The sequence below is a fragment of the Neofelis nebulosa genome, chromosome 15 (assembly GCF_028018385.1).
Source record: "Neofelis nebulosa isolate mNeoNeb1 chromosome 15, mNeoNeb1.pri, whole genome shotgun sequence".
Classification (NCBI taxonomy): domain Eukaryota; kingdom Metazoa; phylum Chordata; class Mammalia; order Carnivora; family Felidae; genus Neofelis; species Neofelis nebulosa.
The window spans coordinates 39,905,448-39,926,561 of NC_080796.1; the positions used below are offsets into that span (position 1 = coordinate 39,905,448).

Below are 21,114 nucleotides of genomic sequence, written 5' to 3' on the forward strand. Positions count from 1 at the left end.
CCCCCTTTCCCTGCCCAGAAGTGCAAAAGGTTCCCCCTCAAGCCAACCCCGAAGTGATGGCAGATGGCTCTGCACGGAGGTTCCACCTGGGCCCCGCTCAGACTTATTTTCCAAGGCAGCTACAACTTATCTTTGATACCACGAGAGTCAGGCAAGCCTGGAAACGGGGCAGAAATGAAGAAAATACCCAAGTTGCTTGCAAAGGTGGCTCTTCTGCCACATCTCTAGGTGCCACATGCCTCCCCTTAAGCAAGGAAACCTCCTAAAACCGAGAAAAGAGTCAGGTTCATCTTACCTGAAGACTCGGAAGGAATGGTGCTCCCGGTGCTCCTACTCCAGCTCCTACAGGTCTGTGAGGATTAGCTGCTCCAGCGCTTTAACAATAAACCGAATTAAAGGGGAGGAATGCAGGGGTTTTCTTTCCCAGGACCGTAACCAGGCAGTCTTAAAGGGGAGGAAAAGTAGCTATGGTGGCTTGCGTCTCTCCTGCCTTTCCTCTGCTTTGCTTTCCCTCCCTCCAAGCAGCATTGAGTCCGATCCAGAAAAATGCTTTTGCAGAGGGCCCTTTTATGCCTTCTGTGCGTGTGTGTGCGTGTGTGTAATTGTGTTTGCATTGATGTGTGTAATGGCAAGGGAGCAAGAAGAAAAAGCAAAAACAAAACTGCAAATTACTGGTTTCCATTGGCCTGGATGGGGTGATAACAGAACATTAGAGAAGCCTTCTAGGACTGCCTGCCTCAGTTTCTTTTTTAACCACTCCGTTGCTGGAGTGTTGTCTAAAAACACCTTCCTGACCAAGAGGATATCTACTTGGATCGAAATGTAGGGACCGAAGACCTCTCTGTGTCCAGTTGTCTCTTACAGAATGGGAAGAGAAGCAGGGGGACCCTCTGTTGCATGGCTCCACCCTAACTCTCTGATCTATCATCTGTCCCCTGTTTCTAGAAGCATAGCATCCTGATCCCAAAACCTACCATCCACTTTTCAGTCCTATCCCATTAGACCTTAGGAGATCATTCCCTTTCCTCTGGAAACTCTAGCTGACTCTCTTCCCCCGTACTCACCTCTCCATCCTGCTCTTGACCATCTCAGCCTCCTTTGGGCTGCTCCTTTCAGTGAAGTTTCCTTGAACTTCCGTCTTTTGCCCTTTGCTTTCTCCTTCCCTGCTCTTCCCTTAATCCTAACATCCACTCACAGAGTCTGTTACCATCATCATGTGAATGCACCAAGTCAACACCCCCGTCTGGGTTGTTGACCTTAACCTTAACATCCAGATGTCCAACTCCATCCACAAATAATCCTGAACGTGTAAGAGCTTTCTTCAGACCCCTCTCCCCCTGTCTCCCCAAGCCTACCATCTTCCCAAACACTCAAGGTAGGGTCCCAGTCACTTTCTTTGACTGTGTTGTCCCTTTCATTGCCTTCCAAATCCAATCAGCTGTTATGCACTTTTAATTGTTCCTTTAAATTAGCTTTTAAATTGTGCCTTTTCAATTTTTTAAAATCGCTTGTGTTTTTTGAACACATAACACATTCACAGGGGTCAGAAATCAGAACTATATTAAAAGACATATATCGGGGCACCTGGGTGGCTCAGTCGGTTGGGCGGCCGACTTCAGCTCAGGTCACGATCTCGCGGTCCGTGAGTTTGAGCCCCGCGTCGGGCTCTGGGCTGATGGCTCGGAGCCTGGAGCCTGCTTCCGATTCTGTGTCTCCCTCTCTCTCTGCTTCTCCCCCGTTCATGCTCTGTCTCTCTCTGTCTCAAAAATAAAAAAATAAAAAAAAAAAAAGACATATATCAAAAAGTAAAAATAAAGAAATAAAAGACATACATTGAGGTGTTTCACCTTTCCATCCACCCTTTCCCACCCCCCCACCCCCCCACCCGCCCTGCCCTCTATAGGTGGCCACTCTTATTAGTTTCTTTTCAATCACTCCAGTATTTCATGTGGATGCAAGTAAAAGAATATAGAATATATTCTGTAGAATATACAATACAGATACAGCTATAAATAGATAGATATAGATATTCCTTGCTATCCTTTTCACACAGAAAGTAAGTAAATGCTGCCTCTTTTATATCTTCATTGCCACAATTTTAATTCAGGCCCTCCTTCTCCTCTCTCTGGTACTATTGTGATAGATTAGGCTCTAACTGGTCCCTGGGGGAGGTGGCCAATTGAGATACCTAAACGTGGCTCTGGAGAAGTCTTCTAGGTTAGACTCCTGGGTTGTCCGTTGACAGGATGTGTGGCCTTGGACAAGTGACTTAACCTCTCTGTGCCTCAGTTTCCCCACCTGTGAAAGGGGATAATTTGTGAACTTATTTCATACACTGGTAGGGTGGAGTGAGACAGAATGCCAGTTGCTTGGAACAGTGACTAGCAGATGGTAAAGACTCAGTAAATGTGGACTAATACTGTTTTCCCTCCAATCCAACTTTCATTCTTGCTAGAATTATCTCAAGAAAACATATTGCTTTTACCTCAAAAAAAAAAAAAAAAAAAGATCTATTACCTACAGGATAAAGTCCAAACACCTTGGCCCATCCCTGAAGGCATTCTAGGATCTGGCACAAAACTGTCCTCTCTCCCTTGAGTCCCTCCATCCACCCAGCTAACTCTCTAGCTTTGCATCCGAGACCCTGATTTCTGACACACCGCTTTACCCAACGCTCCTGACCTTCGTTTGTGCTGGTCTATCAATATAGAATGCCCTTTCCTCCTTCTCTGCCTATGGAAATGCTATAGATTTTAAAAATCCTCATCAAATACTATCTCATCCGCGAAGCCTTCCATGATTTCCCGACTTTCTTGCAACTAGTCACTCCTTCCTCTGTGCGGTTCCCAAAACTTTGCCTACAGCTCTTCGTCATCCTTAATCTTTTTCTGCCTTGAATTTTAGCCTGTGTTGCCACCATGTAGATTCCCTGGGTACAGTGTCCCTGTCCAGCAGCTGTCTTCCTCCTGTCTGAACCCTGGAACTGGGGAGTTCATCACAGCTTGAAACAGTCAAGTAATGCCCTTGGGCATCAACATATGTTAGAAAGTTTATCTCCATAGGGGACTGAAGTCTTCTTCAGCACAGGCACGCATGCACTCATTCCTTAAATGTTTATCAACACTGACCACGTACTAGGTACTGGGGACACAAAACCAGACCCAGACTCTACACTCCTAGAACTTCTGTCCAAGCACACGAACCAGCCAAGTCTGTGCTACGTAATGTGCGCTGATACAAGTTTGAATTGGGCCAGGAACTGCTTGCTGGTCAGCACCAGCCCCCTGGAACCCTCCCTCTTCTTCCCCTTTCCTTCCATCCACCTGCGCACTGCTGGCCTTGGTGAGCCACAGAGCCAGAGATGAATTCTCAGCTGTGGAAATAGAAATGGGTTCCATGTTGGGCGCCATGGGACAAAGTGTTACCTCTTTATGCTGAGTTCCAAAGGTAGATGTCCTCGCAGGTACTGACCAGGCCATATGCTGGACATCAGAGGCCGGGAGCAGGGGCAAAGGATCCATGGCTGGAGCAGTAGCACAGGTGGCTAGAGAACTGGAGGGGCATCCATTCAGGAATGTGTTCCAGGGAGGTAGAAGAGAGACTGGGGCGTGAGAATGCACGTGTACTTGGGCACATATACATGCATGTGCACACTCACACATGCTTGCAACGTTGTCTGGTTCAGATTCTTTTAATGGCCTTGTCTCTATGGTTTCTCTAATCAGCAGTCCCACTGAGTGTCTATTCAACATCAACTCTGTGCCCGGTAGAGGAGGCAAGGCATAGAGAACAACTGGAGATGAATCAACAGCTGCATCAGGTACTATTACCTCACATTGTCCCCAGGGATGGGGCCTTGGCAGGAGAGCTGGGGGTTGGAGGCGTTAGGAATGGTTTCATGGAAAAGTGTCACGGAAGTCAGCCTGGTCCTTAAAGGTGACTAGGACCAGATGTGGGAGATGTGGTGGGTGGGGTGGGGTTAGGGAAAATACAGAGGCTGGAAGATGTAAGATGCATGTTGGAAATGACAGGGTGGCCCTGCAGTGCACGGGGGACAAGTGCATGGGGGACAAGGCTGGCCCAGGAGGGTGTTTGAGCAGCCTGACTGAGGCTTTCGACTTGGCTGTGAGGCAGTAGAGGCACTGTAGATTTTTTTTTAAGTTTATTTATTTTTGAGAGAGAGAGAGAAAGAGAGACAGAGCGTGAGCAGGGGAGGGGCAGAGAGAGAGGGAGACAGAATCCGAAGCAGGTTCCAAGCTCTGAGCTGTCAGCACAGAGCCCGATGCGGGGCTCAAACTCACCAACTGTGAGATCATGACCTGAGCTGGAGTCAGACGCTTGCCAACTGAGCCACCCAGGTGCCCCATCTGCACTGTAGATTCTTAAGCAAGGATGTTTGCCGCATACCAATGTCGGGGTGCCAGAATTGGGGAGAAATTAGAGACTAGAAAGTCAGCAGGGAGGCTCTACTGTCACGGAGATGAAGGTCTGAACTAAAGGGGTAGAGGAGAGGAGAAGGAAGGCCCATTCTCACCAGGAAGCGTCCTTCTCTCACCTAAAGTGACGTGTGCATCTGAGCTTGTCACAGGGGATGTCAGCAAAGGGAGAAGTGACCAAGTGTACTCACTGGGTGCCCACCTCCACTGCTCCCATGTGGTCATGCTTACCCTTCAACTGAACAAAGTAAGGAGTCCTCTTATGGTTTGGGGTAAGGAGGAGACAAGGGAGGTGTGCTCATGAGAACAGAACAATGTTTTTCTTTCAAAGAGCATTGGTCTGCACTCTCTTTTATGTTTGATTAGACCTCCAGATTGAGCTTTTTGGATAACCAAATGACGACAAGACATAATGAGGTGTCAGGGTGGAAAAGGGAAGGGAAAGCAACCTCCATCCATCTGTCCATCCATCCATCCTTCCGTCCCTCCATCCTTCCATTCATTCCTGCAACAAATATTTATTAAGCATCTACTCTGTTTTGAGCACTATTTTGGGCTCTAAACATACAGTAACAAATAAGATAAGCAGTTTCTTCCCTAATGAGTCTCGCATTCTAGCCGTGGAGTCAGATTTTAAACAAATACAGATCATCACAAATGCAGTAAGTACTATGAACTGTTCAGGACACTATGAAAATATGTGTTAGGGGACCTTACCAAGCCCGGAGACAGTGACTTTCAAACTGGACTCAGAAGGAAGAAGAAGTAACTACGTGAAAAGTTAAGCAAAAGAACAGCTTGTGGAAAGGCCCTGAGGTAGAAAGGAGCCATGCCTACTGGAGAAACAGAGAGAAGTGCATTGTTACTGGGCAGTAAGAGAAAAAGGGAAAGATGCCCCAAATGCGGCTGGTGAAGCAAGAAAAGAAACATTGTCCAAGGCCTTGAAAGTAGGACAGGCAGAGTAATGAGAGGGGAGAGGGGCCACCAAAGAACAAACACCCCTTATTTCGTAACACATTTCCAATTTGAAGTTGGATAAGAGAGAATGGAATGGGCACCCAAAGTGGGGGCGAGAGGGAGGAAATGGAAATTGTAGGACGGTACCGACAGGCTGGCATGCAGGCATGAATCAACGTAATACTTGCTACTTTCGTGTTTATTTGTTTTAAAAATAAGACACCAGATTTCTAGTACTTCCAGGAATAGATGCCGCTTGGTCTACATTGTTCCCGCAGCCTGCGATGCGCTCATCTTTTTGTTTGAGCCGGACCGTTAAGAAGTCTCCTCTCCTGATCACTCTTCCCCGGGCACAGGCAAAAATGGATGTTCTCTGAGCCCAACTCTGCAACCGCTCGCACCCTGCTCCACTGGGTGGAAACCGGTCTGCCACATGTCAGGGTTGTCCAGTAGTGACAAGCTCTCTAAGCGTAGAAACCATGCTTCAGTGACCTCCGTACTATCATATCACCCGGTGCAAAGCAAGTTCCACAAAGGGTCTGAAAAATCGAAGGGCAGAATAAGACCTAAAAGAAGGGTTTTCTGCTGTGTCCTGAGTTTGACACTATTAACAGCAGAAGGAGGTGCATTAGTAATGGGTTTACGATCGGCTGCCCCTACACACACGCAGAACCCACAGAATATATATGCAAACAGCCATGCCTCCTGGTTTGTGCCGCAGCTTCCGATTTCTTTAGAGGACACAGAGAGTTGAGTGTCAGGGGTGGGCTGGTCAGTCAGGATCTCTGGGTGCTTCCGCATGGCCCCTCCACCTAGGGAGGGTGTGTCAGCTCATTCCATCTGAACTTTCTTCTCCTTTCTCCGATAACTCCTTCACCCTGTATACCCTGTGCTTAGATCTTTCTGTCTTTCTCCTCCACCCCTGCCAAGGTTCAGCAGACATTCAGCTGTATCTCGCCCTACCCTGGGTGGGGCAGGCATCTCGTTGGTTCTTGCAGGTTGGATGTCTACAAGGTGAGTAGATTTTCACCTGATCCCCTCCTCACATGTTCGCTCTGTGTCTCTGTGCTAAAAGAATCTACTGTCTCCGTTGGTTTGAGTCACATTCCCAAATGAGCCCAGCCTTCGTATATGCCATGTTCCAGGAATAAGTGGGGTAAGGGACAAAGCCTATGAGCCTGGCTTCAGATTTTTGGCTGATGACCTAGTCAGTTCCCATGTGAGAGCCCCAGCAGAGACTGTAGAACCTTTCTCCTCTGTATCCAACATTATCTGCGTGTATTTCTCTGTCCACGACTGGAGGAATCAGTCACGACTCTCCATGGTCACCAGCACGTGACCTTGAGAAACAGTGGGGATGGGAGGGGGTCAAGTGCAATGAGTGGGTGATCCTGAGTATCACTTGGTGGAAAATATGTTCCAAACTTTCATCAAGGCTACTGACAAAGTACCTGATTGTCCTCTTTGATTTTAATTTCCTTTTTCTGTCTCTTCCTAAGCCTCCAGGGAATGAACAAATAACAAAGGAAATGGCTGACAAAGGGAAAATTATGATGTGAGAATTTCACTAAAGAATTTAGCCCACTTTACTCTGTTCGCAAAGGCCCTGGAATTGGCCCCGAACTGGGGTTTAGGGAATCTAGCATTTGTTCCCACGGTGTCCTTATTAGCCAGGCAACCTGGGCAGAGTCTAAACCTCAAGGATCTTCCTGTTCTCATCTGTCAAATTGGGCTAATGATGTCAGTCCACCCCACGAGTCTCTCTACTGTCAGTGTCCCAGGTAAGGAAAGGATTGTATGAGTCATGGAAAGTAAGGTTACACTTGTTCCCTGCTGAAAGTCACATGCTCACCTCCGGGTCCTGCCCCCGCATAGGGCAGAGTTAGAACGCAGCAGGATTGCTCTGGGCTTCTCGGGGGAGAAGGGACTCAGGGCTCCTTCACTCCCAAGAGCAAGCTGCCACTGCCCTCTAGTGACAGCATTCTGTCCAGACCAGGTGCCTGTGTCCACCCCTCTGGCTAATGGGGGAAAACAGATCTTTTTCTTGACAGGACTTTTTCTGACCAACCTTTTCTCAAAAAAGCCGTGCCTCAAAATTCTCCATATTCTTGCTCTGTGTGGTGATTGCTGTTCTTATCTATCATATTCTAAGAACTAGCAAGTATTTTTCAAGTGTCTGCTATGGGGGGTGGGCAATGTGCCAGGCACTGAAGTGACAGTCCTCCCCTCCTCCCACCTCCCTCTGCTGCCCATTGTCCCTTAGGAGGGCGACATCTCAGACCAGTCATCTTCAGGATGTCAGCCTTCTGGAAACTTTCCAGAGATAATGACTGAGCCTCCTTCTCCCTCTTCCATGTGGAAAGGACCCAATGGGACTAAGGACACGAATCTCCTCTGTCCTTATGGTGCCCAGCACAGAGCAGGCATTCTGGAAGGATTTGCCTGTTGAAGACTTTGTCTACTGAATGAATAGCTGACCTTCGGAAGTGACTCCTGGATAGACCTTGGAATTTTATAATATATAAACATCTTGGAGAGCCACAGTGAAGAGCCTAAGAGTCAGACACAAGACCAGACTTGGGATTGAATTTTGGGTGCCTTATCACTAGAAGTGTGATCCCCAGGCAAATTCTTCAACATTTCTGCACCTGTTTCTCATGCATCAAATGGGCATAAAGGGATACTTTGCTCAACAAGAGGGCCATGAGAATTAAATGAGAGAATGTAGGTGAAGTGCTTGGAAGATGATAAGCACTCAGGAAGAGGACCTTTTGGGCGCATGACTCAGTTAGAGCCTCTGCAGAGTAAGGCAGCTCAGGAGAGCGGGGTGGAGGCAGGACAGGGAGCCAAGAAAGAGGCAGTGTCTGCATCGATGGGCAAGCGTGCATGCATGTCCCAGGTGGCCGGGACAGAGGATTTCCACGTCCAGTGAGCTCTCACCTGTAGAGGTGACAGGTCCTTTCCCCTCTTGGGGTAACTGTCTTTGCCAGAAGGAGGGGTGGTCTAGAGCAATCTAGCACCCAGTGAAGTCCAACGAATGCACCAGTTACGGACTTAGTCACAAGTGGGGAGGTAGCGAAAGACAAATCCTCTCCTTAATAACGGGAGGGTGACAACCAGGACTCTTGGACAACTGGGGTGCTAGGACCTGAGAGCTAGACAGCATTCTGGGGACGTATCTGCCCCCATTGTCCCTGGGGAAAATAGCAACAAGAAAGTCCTCCTTTTTCCTCCTCTCCCTAGACACTTGCCCAGGGCAAGTGAACCCCTTCTCCCGCCCCAGTCCCTCCCCTGTTCCAGGCTTGCAGGTGGAGGAGGGCTCCTGAGGCTGCCAGCAACATCACTACCTAGATGTTCTCATCTGCCGTTGTTCCTGAGACGGAACATTTAAATAATAGAACTGACCATAAGTAAAATTTAGCAGCAATAATTTGCTTCCAAGGAAGGAAAAATTGCTTGATTTAGATACCCGATCTCTTGTTTGACTGTTTTCAGTGCTACGGTTCAAACCTGACCTTCGGAGATGGATTGACAGAACGTGTGGAGGGAGAGAATGCAGGCACGATGTCTCCAGGGCAACTCTGTGGGCTGAGCACAACGGCCTGGCCGTGGCTCAGTGCAGTGCCTTGGGAACAGACACAATACACTCCAAGTCCAAGGCTAGTTCCTGCACTTCTACTGGAGGTGAGTCCACAGCATGGGGACGGGAGCAGGCTGGCGTTGACAGTCGGTGTAATGGATCATTCTGATCTGAGCTTTCAGCATTCCTGCCTCTCCCCCAGCTGGTGGGAGGAAGCACAGAGGAAATGGTCTGCCTAGGCTTTCCAAAACCTTGGAGAAAACAACCACACTCAAGAATTACAAAGAAGACAAGGGCCCATGTTCCTGCAGTGGTGGCAAGGCCAGTGTCCTTGGTAGCACTAGAAAATTATTGATTGATGCTGGGGTCTAGAGGACCTGAATTCGCCTGCTCAGAGGGTCAGGTTTGGGGCCACGGCCTGCAAGCTGGTGTGTGGGAGAAAAAAGAGGAAGACGTTTCTTCCATTGTTCTGGACTAGGGCATCGTCAATTCCAAGAACAGAAGAACAGACCAGCATTAAAGGCAGATACCATTCTTTTCACAACCCTGGGAAGCTTTGGAAATACCGGCCTTTGAAACAAAGCCAGGCCAGTCGTTTTGGACATTTCCCTGTAAGGGGAGGTTGACCTTATCATAACCTGTAACCCAGCTGAGAATGGAAGGGTTAGGGACCAGATGGGGCTTGGTATCTGGAGAGGGTGGCAATGTCAGCAAATTGTCACATCCCAGAGTTCCCACAAGAGGTAATGGGGACGTCACGAGTGTGCAGAGAACAGCAGTGGGGTGTCTAGGAGAAGCCAGTGTTCTGAGATTGTCACACCACATGCATTTGCATGGGCTCCTTCCTCTGCCTGGGATGTACTCTCATTTTCTGCTTAGAAGATTACTAGCCATGCTTCCAGAACAGCTCACAGTCTACCCGCTGTATGAAATCCTCCAGGCCGAAATAGCACACTCTTTCCACAGTATTTTGTCCATACCTTATTCATTCTTCCATTATATTCAAAATTTTAAATTATTGAACGAATTTATTTCAATAAATTTGGGGCCCCTAGGGTAGACACTGCCTATATATGCCTAGCATATAGCAGCTAGAAATTTATTAATTCATTCGACACATATAAATTAGGATTGAGGAAAAAGCAGGCTGAAAGATAGCATGGGGGGGGGGGGTGAGATTTGGTGAGAGATACCAGGGTGAGAGTCTAAACCCAGGTTAGGGGTGGGCACAAAAGCAAGAAAGTGCCTCTGTCCCGGAGGAATTGGGCACTGGGCATAGTTTTTTTGTTTTTTTGTTTTTTTTTTAATTTTTTTTTTTTCAACATTTTTTATTTATTTTTGGGACAGAGAGAGACAGAGCATGAACGGGGGAGGGGCAGAGAGAGAGGGAGACACAGAATCGGAAACAGGCTCCAGGCTCTGAGCCATCAGCCCAGAGCCTGACGCGGGGCTCGAACTCACGGACCGCGAGATCGTGACCTGGCTGAAGTCGGACGCTTAACCGACTGCGCCACCCAGGCGCCCCTGGGCATAGTTTTAATGCACAGATCCCAGCACAGGAATCCAGGTTGGAAATGGGGTTCAGGGAGGAGTACTAGTTGCATGAATATTCAGCGACTCAGTCAGAGAGTTCAGCATTAGCCCTGAGAAGGGTTTGATGCCGAATCTCATGAAACCTGTCTCCTTGTGGAAGACAATTCCGATGTCTGAGCCTGGCATGGGGCTGGGTCTGTGGCTGGGAGAATTACACTGAAGGGGCCTCAGTTGCAGCTGGAGGACTGGAGGTATCATGAGTCCACAAGTCAACAAGCCAGACTCCTGGGCCATTGCTTTGTCCTTTTTTTCTCTAAAAAGGGAACCAGGGCATAGATGGCCAGCTTTCTAACCCAAGGCAGGGCAGCACAGCTGATGGAATCTCAGGAGAATGGACCCCATGCCGCCATTAGTTACTAGACATTCCATGCACAGAATCCAGAAGTGAAACTTGCAGAGACACAGATACACCATCCATCACATACCACCTGCCCATGTGTTCCACAGATCCTATTGCTAGTTTTTAAACTTAAGAACTGTTCTGTGGCTTTTCTCTTCCCATGGGGAGAATCACAGTTTGTTGCTCTAGAGCAAGTCTCCTGGAACAGATTCTGCTCCTAACCACGGACTGGAGAAGGGTGAGTTAGAGCTCAAGTTTGAAAAGCATGTCTGTAGGTGGTGTTTAATCAACATGAAACAGCTAGAAAGTGAACTGGAAAGTCAGTTGATCTTAAGGCTTAGAATAAAAACAGTTCATGGCGGGGGGCGGGGGGTGCCTGGGTGGCTCAGTAGGTTGGTTAAACATCCAACTCTTGATTTTGGCTCAGGTCATGATTTCATGGGATCATGAGTTTGAGGCCCATGTCAGCATGAAGCCTGCTTGGGATTCTCTCTCTTTCCCTCTCTCTCTCTCTCTCTCTCTCTCAAAATAGACGGTGAAAAAAAAAAAAAGAATAAACACAGTTCAGGTCCCATTGTCCCTTTGCAAATCCTTATCTCGTGAAAGGGGTTTTCATTCTAGATTTGAGTCTTTGTTGGGTAACTTCAGATAAATCTGAGCCTCAGTTTCTTCATCTACAGAATGGGAAGAATAACGTGATCTTGCCAGCACGGGGGTTCTCATGAGCATACTGGATAGCCTCCTGTGGGGTCTACCCAGCCCTCTATCCCCTTTCTGGGTTCACACCTCAACCCTTTTTCTGCTGGGGAATGTTCATTTTCTTGTTACTTGACTCCAGTGTGAGCCATCATGTCTACGTAGAACCTACTCTTGGCCACACTTGATGGGTTAAATGGTGAGCTGGAGTCAATTTTGTTTAGTTTTGCTATCAAATAAATTTACTTCGAGTTTATGTAATAAAAATTCCTTTCAGATTTGCTGGACTCTTTGGATTTTGGAATTGTAGATAATGGACTGTGGCATTATAGATAGTTGAGTCTAGGCAAATTTTGATCCTACGTGTCTGTTTTCTTTATCAGAATGTGAATTCTTCAAGGACAAGACTAAACACCTCCCCCAGGGGTCCTGTGGTCCCCTCACATTCAGCATGTGTAAAACTGTACCTAAAAGAAGTGCAAAGGGTTAGGGGTGGAGTGGAACTACGAAATAGAACCTGATGTCTCCCCACACCTCTTCTTCAGCCTGTATCCTGTGCTATCCTTGTAGTGAGTGAATCTGGAAGCCCAAGTCCCTTGTGACTCCCCACCCTCGCTGACCCTTCAACATCCAGTCTCCAAGTCTCCAAGAGACTTGAGAATCTCCAAGTCTCACTGATTTAATTTCCTAAATACGTCTTGATTTTGCCCCTTCTCCATTCCTTCGTGTTTTAACTTTATCATCTCTTGCCTGGATTACAGCAAGAGCTCTGAATTGGTCTTATTTTCTATAGTTCTGTTCTCCTTCCATCCCCATTCTCCTCCCCAACCACTCCCTGCTGGAGTGAGTGATCTGTAATGCAAATCTGAACATGTTACTCTTATCTAAAAATCTGCCCATGGCTCCTCATTGCTTGCAAGATCAAATCCAAGTTCTGTGGCACGGCACAGATCTAGCTCAAATCCCTGTGCACACTTCCCTATTTTTTATGCTTCATGAGCTTTATTATGTTGGCACTCTTGTTTTGCTTAGGATACCCATCCTGCATTTATTCACCTTTAAAACGCATCTCAAACTTCAACTGTTTAAGAAGGCTTGCTTGGAAAAGACAAGGAGAGTCCCATAAGATCTTATCACTCCAATGATGTGCCTCTGTCACTCAATATATGATTATCATGTGGAAAATATCTTCTTGATGACTTACTTCCCAGTTAGAGCATACATTCTTTGAGAATACGTACCACCATATCATATTTATCTTAAAAATTTTTATGTTTATTTATTTTTGAGAGAGAGAAAGACAGAGAGACAGAGTGCAAGCTGGGGAGGGGCAGAGAGAGAGAGAGAGGGAGACACAGAATCCGAAGCAAGCTCCAGGCTCTGAGATGTCAGCACAGAGCCCAACGCCGGGCTCGAACTCACGAACTGTGAGATCATGACCTGAGCCAAAGTCAGATGCTTAACCACTGAGTCACCCAGGTGCCCCTCATATCCATCTTTAGAGCCTTAGTTCTTAGTATATTATTAGAACTTAGTAGATGCTTAAGAAATGCCGAATGTGATAAAGACATATCTGGGATCATCTGGGAAACTGGTGAAGTGGACTTGTTTGTTTGCATGGAGGTTGAGTAGACCCTGAGAAAGAACCTTAGTGAATGTTCACTGATCGGGTTCAGAAATAACAGGCTAAGTCTTGGTAAACCACAAGGATTATTCTATAGAAGCCACTATGCAGGGGAGCCAAGGAGCTTGATGAGAGCAGTCATTCTTAGGCATAATGCACTTGATCCTGGGGAAGACATTTTTGGTTAGATGGGAGGAACATGGCCTAGAGAAGGTTACCTGAAGTCACCTTGTGCACATGGACAGGGCTGAGGTAAGGAAGCATCAGGGTCAGGCCGTCTCCCCTGCACACGGGCTGGAATAAGAGCTCCAGAAGATCCCAAGTCTGCCTTTCCTTACCTCTCAAAACGTGGATTTGCTGACAGTGTGAAACCCTCAAGCCTGTTTTTGCATTCTCAGTGTGGAGTCAGAGCCCAAGGGGTGCCCTCCAGGAGCTGTGTATGCAACAAGCTTTACATGTCAGAATTAGCTGAGAAGTGAGTTGTTGTTGCCTCTTTTTCAACACACAATTCCCACTGCTGGTCCATTTGACAGGTATTCCTGCAAGAAAGGAAAGATATATTTCCATGCCTTTAACCACCTGGTGACTCGGTCAGAAAGAATTGCTTCAGTCACCACTTGATAGAACTATGCCTTGGTAGTGCTAAGCACACCCCTGAACAGGTTGGAGACCCTTCATGATACAGACCTTCAGTGCAGAATAATTTATTTGAACACTCGGTTAATTCCCAATCGTCCGTCTCCTCAGTCAGATCCCTGGCTGCAGACAACTTTGAGTTGTCAACAGAAATTCTGAATGTTGAGTGAATGATTGCGTGTGTGTGTGTGTGTGTGTGTGTGTGAAAGAGAGAGAGAGACAGACAGACAGACAAAGGGGTACAGAGAGAGACATGCATGGATGGAATAACTGACCATGAATCTTTGATAGTCGTCTGAACAAAATAGCCAGTATTTTCAGACCGCCTTGAAAACTGTTGTTTTAAAATCACTGCCAAGGAGATTTTGAACTTTTATTCAGAAAAACAGGAAATGAGAGGATTGTAAACCCCAGGGAAGAAATCTGATATTTTGAGGCCAAAGACCGACTCCCTTTGAAGCACTAAGTATCCTGTGTTTTGGGTTAAACAGATCCCTCTTGATGACCTAACATTCCCCCAGAAATATGGAATGATCAAGAGGGGCCAAGTGGGAGCTCCGGAATGGACTCTTTAAGGGAAAGACCAGCGCCCTCTCCTGGCCACTCATGGATCAGCCAGAGGCCTTTTCACCCCCAAGTCCTATCCACTTCATCCATGAGGAAAAAACCAAACTCCTTGAATCCTGGGTGTCCAGGTAGGATCTTTCTCTTCCCATTCCTAACTATACATGTTTTTAGCTCCTCCTTTCCCAGTTTATTGTGGAGTGGGTTGGGAGGGGGGGGGGTCTTTGGTAATACAGAACAAAGAAATAGTTTTTATTAGCCTAATCCATGGATGTTTTGAGAGCCTATCACTCTCAGTGGTAGAAAGGCTTATATTTCATGTAGATGCTCTAACCTGAGGGATTTAGTCCTTAATCATTAGGACTGTGTCCCAGTTACACTAAAACTTAAAGGCTCTTTGTATGATCTTGTCAAATGAGAGCTTGTCCCTTGCCCACCAGGGTACAGTGACAGGAGATGCCCCCATCTTGGGGTGGGATACCACAGCTTGAAGCATCTCTCCCCACAGAGCAGGGCCAAGGGGAGGGTTTGGGGGGAAAGAGGAAAAGAGGACAGATTAAGGCGATCCCTGGGTCCCACTTAAGGAGGATCTATATGATCTGGGAGGCAATCCTAAGAGAAAAGTGGAAAAATGTCTTGCCCCACCCTCCCAAACTCTGGTCAACTACTGGGAAGATTATGATCTTTTACGGGACCAGAGACAACCTGCTTGGTCTTCTAGCCAGTGTGGGTCATCAATGAGGGCTTTAAAAGATCCTCCTTTGGAACTGAACCCCATTTTCATATATCTGGCTTGAGCCAACTCCTTTGTATATCAGTAGAGTTATACTGGTTTCTCTGCCGACCTGTTTATATTTAGAATATTCAGGTCTGGACTTACCAGAAACCAGGTTTTCCCACTACAGTCTGCCCTACTCTCTCTTCCAAAAATAAAGTGAACCTGGGCGCCTAGGTGGCTCAGTCGGTTAAGCATCTGACTTCGGCTCAGATCATCATCTCGCCGTTCATGAGTTCAAGCCCTGCCTCGGGATCTCTGCTGTCCGCGCGGAGACTGCTTCAGATCGTCTACCCTCCTTTCTCTATCCCCCCCTCCCTCTGCCCCTCTCCTGCTTGTGCTTTCCCTCTCTTTCTCTCTCTCAAAATAAACATTAACAATAAAATAAGACGAACAGCCCAGTGGTGGAGCAGAACAGTCGTTAGGAGCATGGACTTTCGTGTCAGATGGGCGGGGTTACAGTCCCTGCTGTGTCTCTTACTGCCTGTGTTACCTGGGAAAGCTACGTAACCACTCTTTGCTTCAGCTTCCTCATTTATACAGCGGGAATGTGAAGGGGGCTCACCGTACAGGGTTGTTGTGAGGGACAAGTGAGTTCATACACAAAAGCACTTGGAACAATTCCTGGCACATATGAGCACTCAGTAGTTATTTCCCACCACCATCATCGTCACCTGATGACCGACATCTGAGAGGCCGAAAATATGTCCCCAATAACCACCACCCCATTTCTATTTGATTGCACATGCTATCATGAGTGAGAAGGGAGATGCCTGGGTGATATGTCCATCAGTACAAGGGCTCACCAACATCCAGTTCACCTGTCCTCTTAGGGGCATGGATCACTTCTACCTGGAACACGGGCATGGGAGGAGTTCTGGTCAATACAATGTGAATGGATAGGATTTCTTTTTTTTAATTTTAATTTAATTTTTTAAATTTACGTCCAAGTTAGTTAGCACATGGTGCAACAATGATTTCAGGAGCAGATGCCTTAGTGCCCCTGACCCTTTCAGCCCATCCCCCAACCCCTCCAGTCACCTTCTGTCTGTTCTCCATACTTAAGAGTCTCTTCTGTTTTGTCTCCCTCCCCTCCCTGTTTTTATATTATTTTTGCTTCCCTTCCCTTGCGTTCATCTGTTCTGTGTCTTAAAGTCCTCCTATGAGTGAAGTCATACGACGTTTGTCTTTCTCTGACTGACTCATTGCACTTAGCATAATACCCTCCCTTTCCATCCACGTGGTTGCAAATGGCCAGATTTCATTCTTTTTGACTGCTGAGTAATACTCCATTGTGTATATATATGTATACATATATATATGTGTATATACGTATATATACATATATATATGTATATATGTATATATACGTATATACACATATATATATGTGTATATATATATATATATGTATACCACATCTTCTTTATCCATTCATCCATCGATGGACATTTGGGCTCTTTCCATACTTGGGCTATTGTTGATGGTGCTGCTATAAACATCGAATGGATATGATTTCTCACATCACTTCTGGACTGAGACAGTTCAAAGCCCAAATAGGACTTTTCACTTTCTCTTCCCTTGTCACAGCGGCTGCGAAGGTCAGATGTTCTAGAAGATGCAGCTATAAGATGGTGGGGCACTTATTAGCTGGGCCCTCCAGTGACTGTGGAGCACAGCCATACGGACTCTTTCCATACGTGGCACGAACAAGAAATGAACTTTCGTGCTGTGAAGCCACCGAAACTCACAACCTAGGCCACTAGTTCTCAGTCTGGTCCGCTTATGTGGGGACCTATTAAAACTGCAGATTCTCGGGCTCCACACCACACACAGTGACTCAGAGACTGAGGGTGGGGCTGGCAATCTGGGTTTTAACAGCTCCCCTTGACACAGGTCAAGTTTGAGAGCCCCTGCTCTGACCTATCCCGAATGCTTCTCAGGTTCCAGTTACACAGGGACTTTGTCCCCATAGGTGGCCACTACTTGGGATGATCCAGTCTGCTTTACCCCTTTCCATTGGGAGAGATATCTAAGCACCAGCTACCTCAGGACGGTTAACACCGAACACGTCAAGGCCTAGGGTATTTACCTGAGGTCAACAAACAACCTGGAAATGGGTTCACTGTTGCTTTAAGGAGGTGAGTGCCCTCTGGTTCTTTTCAGGTGTGTCAGAAAGCCCTGGGTTTATTGCAGTCTTTCTCACTCTCTGGTTTAGAGTCCTCCTTTACCCCAGGGAAGGAAGAGGCTGATGATCCCTATTTCATAGGTCTCTGAGGCTCCGAGTGGTCAAGTTATTTATCCACAGCGTGGAGCTATCGCTTCGCCCCACACACAGCCCTTGCGCTGTGCCTCACACAAGCAGATACTCAGTAAATGGTCGTAGGACAAATGGAGACACAAAGACATCAGCTGCCCCAGCACATGATTTAATTGTCTGAGCTTAGCTGGATGTCAGTCTGGTGCCTGGTGCTGTGCCTGGGGGGGGGGGGGGGTCCCAGGGGGACCAGGGGGCACCGAGGCAAAGAAAGGGTAGACCCAGGAGGGACAAAGCAAAAGGCTGGGTAGAACAATCTGATCCTGCCCTTCGGGAGTCTTTTGCCAGGCGGAGCTGTCCCCGAGATGTGAGAGCCTGTGGTCAGCAGAGGGCAGTGTTGTTTTAGCAACTACTTTGATGACTTCAGAGAGGGGCTGCTTGCTCACATCTGCTTTGACAATATTGATGGAAATGACAGAGGCCAGCGGGTCTGGTTCATCTGAAGAACGAAAACAGCAAAAAACACGGACACCTACATACCCACCATCTGTATTAGACAATTAGCATTTCTTCTATGATTCTTTCAAATTTTCTGTCTGAACATTTTATTTATGTTAGAAGAAGAAAGAGGATAAAGCCCTAAGCTGTGCCACCTCAGCCCTCCGGCTGGTGGGCAGCTCACCGGTCTGGACCAGTCCCAGAGCAACTGGATGTAAACAGTGGCATCAGCCTTCGTCAAGCGTCTTACTCATCATATTCTTGCCGCTCAGAGATGTATCCCCAAACGGCTCCTTTCTTCTCATGCTCTCTTTCCCTGCCTGTCTTGTCTTGCTCGTTCGCCCCACCCCCACCACCCTGTACTCTCTCCTTTACCCCTGTATCTAGGCATGGCTCTAGGTGGGTAGCTGATGGCTTAGCAGGGCCAGGTATTGGGAACCAGGAGGTGGGTGTGAAAGACACAACACACCCATCCCTTCTCTTAAGAATGTGTAGTTTTGGAAAAACAAATCCACAGAAGCAGAACTTCGAGGAGAAAGACAGGAAAACATTTACATCATATTATCTGAGCCATAGCATACGTGCATGTTGGAGCCTCTGACTCACCTTGGCAAGAGGCTCTGAAGGTTTTTAGGACTCCTTCATCATGAACTGTCTAGAACGCACCTTTGCCATGTCTCTAAACATGCTGCAAGGTTTTCCAAGAGCCCACTCCTAGACCCAAGAGAAAAAGGGACAGATTCCTTAATCTGGCTATGAGATGGGCAGCTCAGCTCAACCAAGAGGTCCCAGATAATCCTTCCCTTGGTATTCCTATAATCCATCTTGCACCCACCTGAATCATTGGGTCAGGCCCCCTAGGACCACCCCAGCCAGAGGCAGGGATTAACCAGTTTCTAAAAATTTTTTTTTAACCTTTTATTAATTTTTGAGAGAGACAGAGACAGAGTGTGAGAGGGGGAGGGGCAGAAGAGAGAGGGAGTCACAGAATCGGAAGCAGGCTCCAGGCTCCAAACTGTCAGCACAGAGCCCGATGCCGGGCTCAAACTCACAAGCCATGAGATCATGACCTGAGCCCAAGTTGGACACTTAACTGACGGAGCCCCTCAGGCGCCCCGGATTAACCAGTTTCTAAATCAGCCTGGCTCTGTGTCCCTAGGCTTAGCCTTCTGAGAGGGAAGGTATTTCCTACTGCTGTGTTGCCAGAGACCCAGGGTATCCCACTGGGACCTGGGTGCTGGGAGGTGACAGGCACCATCAGCAGCCATGGCTACACTGGCATTAGGAGATTAATGAGCCTTTTTGAATAATGAATCTGTAGCTACAGCCAACTGTTGGCAATTAGTTAGAGCAAAGCCATGCTGTGCTCCAGATCTGTCAGCTGGGACCTCCAAAGAGGCAGAACAGCAGGAAGAGAGAGACAGAAAGGAAGGAAGAGTTGAAATCCCACCTTCCCCATCCTAGGCCAGCACTCTGGGTCTGTAATGATCCCGGGCTCAGCCTTCCATAACCATATGAATCTGATACCACTTTGATCTGAGAGACATATAAAGTAGCGAGGGGCCTTAAGGGGTCATCTTGTCTACCTTCCTGCCTCTGCTTAGGACCACATAGCAGTGCTTCTCGAAGTTTCGTCTGGGTATAGTTTACCCGGGACCCTGGCAACCTTGCTCCCAGGTGATTGCTAATGCTTCTGCTTTGGGGGCTGCACATAGGACCCGGAGTTGGGTGAGGGGTGGGGGGAGGGAGGAAGAGAGAGAGAGAGAGAGAGAGAGAGAGAGAGAGAGAGAAACATTTATTTCATTGAGACCTTAGTGTTTATACTTCATCCATCATTTATGTATTCGTTCATCCAACAGTGTCTACTGTGTGCTAGGCAGCTGGATTCACATGTATTGATACAGAGATAGGTAAAAATAGCCTAGAGTAACCAGAGAGATGCCCTGGGGCTGGAACGAGGAGACTTGGGAGGCAGGGCTGCCTCCCTTCTGAGGATGCCCTCCTAAAGCAGCAGTGACAGCAGCCAAGGGCCAAGGCAGGCAGTAGGGAGAGAGAAGTAATGCTCACATCATCGTCTCTTTAAGAGAGAAAATGCATCTTAAAAGCAGTGGGAGCTAATTTGCTCTTCTATAATCCATCACCCAGTACAGAAAACAAAAACACACTGCAGCAAGCTGGGAACAACCGAGAAGGGATGTGAGGCTGGCAGGCAAGGGGGGAGGGCCTGCAGAGAGGATCGTTTTCTCCTTATGGGTTTAAAATAAAATGCATCTTAAAGACATATGGCATCTGTGTGCGCATGTGTGGCTGTGTGTGTGCGTATCGGGGGTCATGTCTAAAGTGGTGCCAATCTTCTCCCAGTTCCCAAGCAGCCTCCAGTCTGCCCCCTTTGTCTTGCCTTTTTTTTTTTTTTTTTTTTTTTGATGTATATATGTGGGCAGTGGGAAGTGATGACTTCAGTTCGGGCTGTTCTGTACATCTGCCTCTGGAAAGGGTCCCCAGAAGCATGGAGCCTCCTCTTTAAAGAGCTTTCCCTCGTTAAACTCATCACTGGATAGCTTCTGTTCCTTCCTGGGTCTTAGTTCCCTCCTCAGTAGCACGGGGAGATGCACTTTCCCTTCTCTGTTCATATCGCTGGAGTGAGGGAAAGTGGGGCGTTACGAAAACTGACGTAAGATCAACTTCCAAAGAGGCTGGTGCTCTGGGCTATAACTACACGGCCGTGAGACAACCAGTCCGGGTCAACATGATGCCAGATATCCAGATGTTTAGAAATGTCCAGATGGTAGATTTAATTTTGCAGTTTTGTTTATTCTGGGTGCTCAGTGCCCTGTGGACACAATTCAGTGAAAACGAAATAGATGGATAAATAAAGATGACCTCTAGAGCCTCCGCAGCGAGTTGTTTTAACATCTCGTCTTCAAAACAACTGGTTGACAGATTGGGATTGTTTTCTTCCTGCTGCCGTTGTTTGGTAGTGTGCCGTGTGACTTCACATAAGCTGTCTCTGACCACGCTTTCTGGGGACTTTCCCAGGAAAGAGACTCTTCCAGTGAAATTACACCCTGAGGAAGAAAACCATGGCTTGGTTTCCTGGAACCATGGGGTCTGTGTAATAGTGAGTGGAGTCCCTTATCCAAATGCCTCCATCATCCACC

General features: G+C 47.4%; 1 protein-coding gene and 1 long non-coding RNA gene across 3 annotated transcripts in view; one reads left to right on the forward strand and one right to left on the reverse strand.

Annotated features, from left to right (window-relative positions):
• The window catches only part of CAMK1G (calcium/calmodulin dependent protein kinase IG), a 29,188-nt gene extending 28,678 nt beyond the window's left edge, over positions 1–510 (reverse strand). The window contains exon 1 of one of the 2 annotated variants that reach the window (XM_058701973.1): positions 296–510. The gene's annotated coding sequence lies outside the window, so the exon portion shown is untranslated. The remainder of the gene's footprint in view (positions 1–295) is intronic. The other variant, XM_058701974.1, reaches the window with a different exon arrangement.
• Positions 1–21,114, forward strand: part of LOC131496423 (uncharacterized) — a 34,511-nt gene that overhangs the window by 666 nt on the left and 12,731 nt on the right. Inside the window, exons 2-5 of the long non-coding RNA XR_009254485.1 lie at positions 3,726–3,820; positions 6,324–6,407; positions 6,893–7,174; positions 8,889–9,077. This is a non-coding gene — a long non-coding RNA (uncharacterized LOC131496423). The remainder of the gene's footprint in view (positions 1–3,725; positions 3,821–6,323; positions 6,408–6,892; positions 7,175–8,888; positions 9,078–21,114) is intronic.